Source organism: Oreochromis aureus, linkage group 3 (genome assembly GCF_013358895.1).
Source record: "Oreochromis aureus strain Israel breed Guangdong linkage group 3, ZZ_aureus, whole genome shotgun sequence".
NCBI lineage: Eukaryota > Metazoa > Chordata > Actinopteri > Cichliformes > Cichlidae > Oreochromis > Oreochromis aureus.
Genome location: NC_052944.1, coordinates 44,629,663 through 44,635,676, shown reverse-complemented (window position 1 = coordinate 44,635,676; position 6,014 = coordinate 44,629,663). Strand labels below are relative to the sequence as shown.

The 6,014-nt window shown below is 38.2% G+C and overlaps 1 protein-coding gene across 5 annotated transcripts in view; it reads right to left on the bottom strand.

Annotated features, from left to right (window-relative positions):
* The window catches only part of LOC120438165, a 28,287-nt gene extending 23,965 nt beyond the window's left edge, over positions 1 to 4,322 (bottom strand). For all 5 annotated transcript variants that reach the window (XR_005611709.1, XR_005611708.1, XR_005611710.1 and 2 more), the window contains exon 1: positions 3,597 to 4,322. The gene's annotated coding sequence lies outside the window, so the exon portion shown is untranslated. The remainder of the gene's footprint in view (positions 1 to 3,596) is intronic.
* Positions 4,323 to 6,014: the final 1,692 nt, after the last annotated feature.

The window sequence follows — 6,014 nt, the reverse complement described above, 5'->3', positions numbered from 1 at the left end:
TTTGTATAAAGACTTCGGTTGTAACGGTTTCCCATCACATATGATCAGATCATCCTGTAGAATTGCTCCGCACCTCAACCATTTCTTTCGCTCTAGTAATGGCACAAATGTGTGGTTCATTTCTCAAGATATCCAGTGGAATTTGCATAGAGGTGTTGTCACCATAAGTGCGGCTACTGTTTGTACTGCTACTGATTTTGCTGCTTGGTCTGCAAAATTGTAAGCCCTCTGTCATGCCATATTTTCAAAATGGCGTACTGCAGATCAAATTCATCATTGATAAGTCAAACCAACGAAAAAAAAAACAAAACTAGTCAAAAAAAAAAAAAAAAAAAAAAAAAAAATATTCTTTCGTTAACAGAAATAAAAATAAAAACAAAAGTAAAACTATCTAAAACTGCAATGAGTGGTCACAAAATTAACTGATTTTGTAGCAAAAAAATGTGTTTAGTTTTAAAATCTTAAGTCAAAACTAAAGAAAAATAAAACTAACGAAAATTGCAAAACTATTAAAACAGTTAGAATAAACATATTGGCTGTCTCTGTGTCTCTCTGTCTGTCTGCGTCTTGACACAGTCAGCTCCTTTGTATGGGCATGTAGTTCCTGTTACACGTTTTCCTGTTACAGACACATTTCCCGTTTCTCCAGAGTAATCGAACTCTTTGTTGAATTTAACTGTTTTCATCTAGTCTGCACTTCCACCTAAATGTAAGTAGAAAGGTTATATCCAAGTTACTGAATGCTATTTTTATAGATGCAGTAAGGAGAACAGAGCACATTCCACGGGAGCTTCACTCCCATCTCTGGTGGAGGCAGAAAAAGGGAGCCAAGGTCATAACTCAGGCTCATTAAGAGTCAGAAAGAATGTGAGTGCTTAGTCTTGTGGCTATCGCGCATTGTATATAGCTTCTTTTCTTTGTTTAGTAGCTTTCTGCCTTCACCTGAGGGTGTACCCTAAGTATGTGACTCAGGTCTCCATAATCGGAGTTTATTTAAAGATAAATAAGATGATCCATTCATTGCTCGTGAGATCATGCACTAGACGTATGTTGCAGTATTTAGCTTTCTTCAACACTTAAACAAAATATCACTTCTTATCCATTACCATTCTCTCGTATTAAAAACAAACAAACAAACAAAAACAAACTAAGTTTAACTTTTCTGCTTTGTCACTTAAAACAAAGCATCGCTCTCAACCCAGCTCTCAGCTGGCTCGAAGTATCATCATCAAGCATGAAGTTGCATGAAGAGAGCTGTTTCAGAAGTCACAGCATGGGGCACTTTGATGATTAAAGTGTGTCCTAAAACAATGTCAGCTGACCTTTCACTGCCTCTGCTGCAGCTACACCAGCCTGCACACAACAGAGTCTAATTTGCAGAAGTAAAATGCAAGCAGACGTTGTTTTTCTCCAAATGCCTGTGTTAAAACAGCTTTCATGCAACCTGCACTTCCATCTACATGTAAGTAGAAAGGCTATTTCCAAGTTACTGAATGCTTCTTCTTCCTTTTTTCTCTGTAGATACAGCACTACATATTTTCTTAAGGCATTTCGGACAATTTCTATTTTGTTTTAAAATAATTCATATATCTCATACATGTTACATATGTCAAACTTCTAAGTTGGGAAAAACTTAGCATTGCTTACAGCTCGTAGCTCACAGCTCTAAAACTAGGCATCAGTAAATCATGTGCCTAATCATTTCGTGTCACTGTGATCCACAAGTATGATCACAGATTTGTTTTTCAAACCAACAAAACAAACAAACAAAAACAAGTTGCTGATGGCATGAAGGCCTTACACACGAGTTGGGACACAAAAAGAAAAAGAACTGCTGTCAGAAACAAAGGAGAAGTGTGAGAGAAAAAACTGAGATCACAGACTGCTGCATGTGTGAGCTTTTAATATCATGCAGCTTCTGCTCTGAAAAACAAAAGAAATTAATACAAAATAAAAGTGTGTATCTTGCTCATTAGCTTGGTAGTATAGGTTTGCTCTTCATCTTAACAAAATCTCATCTAAGATGACAGGTTTACAAGCAGGTCAAGTGTCTCTATGCACTTAATTAGTTTACATATTTTCTTTATTTTCTTCATCTCATATGTCATTATACTGAATTTGAGCAAACCTTAAGCTTGATACAGATTACTTTTAACAATTATCCACCTCACATCACAACTGACTGAGGTGCCTCTTCATATTTAATATTATTTCATTATTAATGTTATTATCTTTTATTTAACAGCAATAGTATATTACAATATTTTATTTGTGTCCACCAAGGGCTGAGGGTGAGCTGCAGTCTCACCCTTTCTCAAGCTGGAGACATTTTCCTTGGCTGAACAATGACACAGCCTTAATATGCCGTATGCATCTCTCTTTTTTTATTTGATATATTTTGTGTGAATTATCTGGTTTCACGCATTCCATTCATTCAGCTTGGTTGTCTTCCCAATATTATTTCATTGCTTTAATTTAAGTTAACCTTAATTTAACCTTTTGTTTATTCCACTTCATTCCTCTTTCCATGCTTTAAAATATTACAACTCTTGTGTATGCTTTGTTTTCTTTTTAGCATCCTTTTCAGTATTTATTTCTGCTTGGAGGGTTTCTTATAATTTAGTTATACATTTTCCCTCCCACGTGGGACATTTAGGTTTCTTTAGGATTTCTCCATCTGTTTGTGCTTATTTGTCCTGCACTGGGGCATTTCTTTTCTAACCATAGTTCATCTGCAGTCAATTCAGGCTTTGCGGGTTTATTTCCCATTTTTTGGGCTTAGAGTTATCAATAATATTTTATTGTAAATTGCTTATAATTTTATTTTTTTTATTGTATTTGGAAACACCTTGTTTTGCTTTTATGTATTAATACTGCCAACATACACTCTGTGTGACCTTCGCTGATATTAGAGTCGGGGGAGGTTATTAAGGCAGCCTTCTACCCTGGTCTAGACCCAGGGCGGCCTTAATTTTATGCGTTGAAGCGCAACCTTTGACCCCTTCTCACCAGTACATCGGTCAACACAGGAAACAGTAAGAGTGGTGCAGAAACCTGTTGTTTCTATTCAAAAGGTCACTCACTCTACAACAACACATAAACTTCACACGCGGTACTATAATCCTATTTTAATTGACACGTTCTTTATTTTCATTCACTCGTGAGAGTGAGATCCCTTTATTTTCATTCACTCGTGAGAGTGAGATCCCTTTATTTTCATTCACTCGTAAGAGTGAGATCCCTTTATTTTCATTCACTCGTAAGAGTGAGATCCCTTTATTTTCATTCACTCGTAAGAGTGAGATCCCTTTATTTTCATTCACTCGTGAGAGTGAGATCCCTTTATTTTCATTCACTCGTAAGAGTGAGATCCCTTTATTTTCATTCACTCGTGAGAGTGAGATCCCTGACTTCCAACCTTTTAAACTGCGGAGTGACCCCACACAGGACCGTCAAACTCCGTCTTACAGGCGAGCCCTTTCACTCATAAGAGTGAGATCCCTGACCTCCAGTCCTTAAAGGACGGGTCTTTTAAGAACCGTGTCAATCTAAAAACCGATTTTAGCCGCAATGTGTTGTTGAGTGTTTATATTCACCTGCTTCGGATGAAAATGCCGGTCAGAGAGAATCCTCCTCGCTCCCTGGGATCGTGGACCTCTTGCTAAAAACGCTGGCCAACGGCGAATTCACGTAGTTGGTCTTTACTGTTTCACTAGAAACAGGCTGTCGCGACAGACTTTGCAGCGTGGGTTCACGAATCCAGGAAACGACGAGGTCACTCTGTTGGCTCGAAGGACCAAATAAATGTGAGGAGTAAATATTTAAACAAGACATTCTTCAGGCGAAATAAAGACACTCAAGACAGTTTAGATGGTAACAACGTGCGCACGCTGGGTGAGTGCTGCTGTCTCAGGCTCACAACCAGCATTTGTGGCAGTTCTTTATTTATAGCGTTTCAGAGTATGTGTGTGTGTGTGAAGTTTATGATCTCAGAGTGTGTGTGTGTGATTCTGAAGAATGGGCCCCTCTTTGTATTTGGGAGTGTATAGATAAGAACGTCCTGCTCTCCCCTTCCTGGGAGTGAAACGGCTCGTAGAGAACCAGGTACAGAGGAAATATACTGGGTGAATCATATCTGAGAACACTATGCTTTTGTCTTTCATTTAAGCTTCACTTCAGCGAAACAGTAAAACCATAAAATACGATTAAATGGAAAGAATAAATGGGTAAACAACTATTAACACTAAAATTAAAGATAAACTTTCAATAACGTACAAATGGCAGTGGGAATAATACTTGAAACATTTGAAAATCTCTTGACACCGGAAAATACAGTATGCTTCTCACCCAGAGGCGCTCCACCCAGTAGGCTGTTGTCTTTCTGCTTTGGTTTGTGGTTGGTTTGTAGTTTTTTCTGATTCCAGTCACATGCTGGTTATAGTTTAGCACATAGTGGTTTCTGGTTCTCCTTTTCCTAGGTTTATACTTAATAATGAACTTGGTAAAATTGTATGTGTGACTCTCTCTTCTTTGTTATGTCTTGTACAAGCCCGACATCACAGGCCAGGCTTTTGCAGCTGCTCCTGGTTGATGAATATGTTTTGATGCATTCTAAGGAGCAAGCACTTGGTAGGATTCAGAGGAGGGCATTTTAGGTTCAGGCCTAATTTACCTCCATGCGGTCTCTCATTAGTTTTCTCAAAGTGCTGTGAGTCATGTTCCTGATATGAAGGAAAAGGTTGATCCTGCTAAAATCTGTCACACTTGTAAGAACGAGGGACACTGGAAAGGGGAATGCAGCAATAAAAGACCTGAAGATGACCACAGCTTTGCAGGTTAGTGAGTGCTTTAAAAAAACAAAAGACAAATCATTCTGCGCAGCACACAATAGGGAGGGCATAACCAGGTGATGGAGAACAGCTGTGTGGGTCAGACACCACACGTTAAGCCCACCGCTCCTTCATTCACCTGTAGCTGAGCCACAAACCACACCCTGCCACGGTGCAATAAGCAAGTCTACTTGCAAATTCATAGACCGCTGTGTTCATGTGAAGTCAATGGGTTTGTGTCGGCTGTACATACTTCTGCCTTGACTGATACAATTAATCATCTTCCAGGCACTAAGTGCTTGTACTGTTGAGATGTATGTTGTTTCAGATGGGCTTGTATCTTTGGATGGCCCTGCTCAGAATATGGATGTAGTAATTTAATGCAGCAAAAACCAGAGAACAACTGACACAATGGGAGGTGCTGTTTTATTCTCTCCTTGAAAGCACAGATGGCCTCTATTGAGACAAGTTGATGAATTTACAGCACAATATTAGAACAGTTAATATTAATTTATACACACATGTACATATGTGTAAAAAAAAAAAAAAGTGCAATTGAAAACAATAACGTCTGTAGAGCCCAGCACAAATTAATCTGATTCCCAGTTGCCTGGTGACATCCTTTTCACTCAGTCACATATTGTTAATACACATCCACAAATTACCTGCAAAACTAAATCACATCACATGTCTATGCTGGTCTGGACATTCTTCACTTTGTTAGGTTGAATCAGATCCATAAAGGACAGAACAAACAAGGCAGTCTGATGGTTTCAGAGCAGAAGTGTTCTGTCCCATAAATGATCTCTGATCAGCTGCTGCCATCTTGTGGCCACAGTTAATTACTGTCTCTGAAATCTGTCTCATTTTTCTGTTTTCCAGTCACGCTGAGAAGAGAGCAGCATATTCTTGGCTTATTACACATGTTTATTATGCTCTGATGTTCCTGCGATCCTAAATAGAAACAAACTACAGATAAGTATCTTTAGCACGACTAGTTTTTCTCAGTACAGCAGCTGGATTTTCAGAAAAAAGGATCATTTCATCATCTGTCGTTTGTCTGTGATTGTTAATGTTTGTTTTAAAATTTTTTAATGAATCTTAAACATAATTTCAAAGTTAAAACAAAGAAAATACAGAATTAATTGTGTGAAAAATGCGTTTCTTTTTGATATATTGTAATCC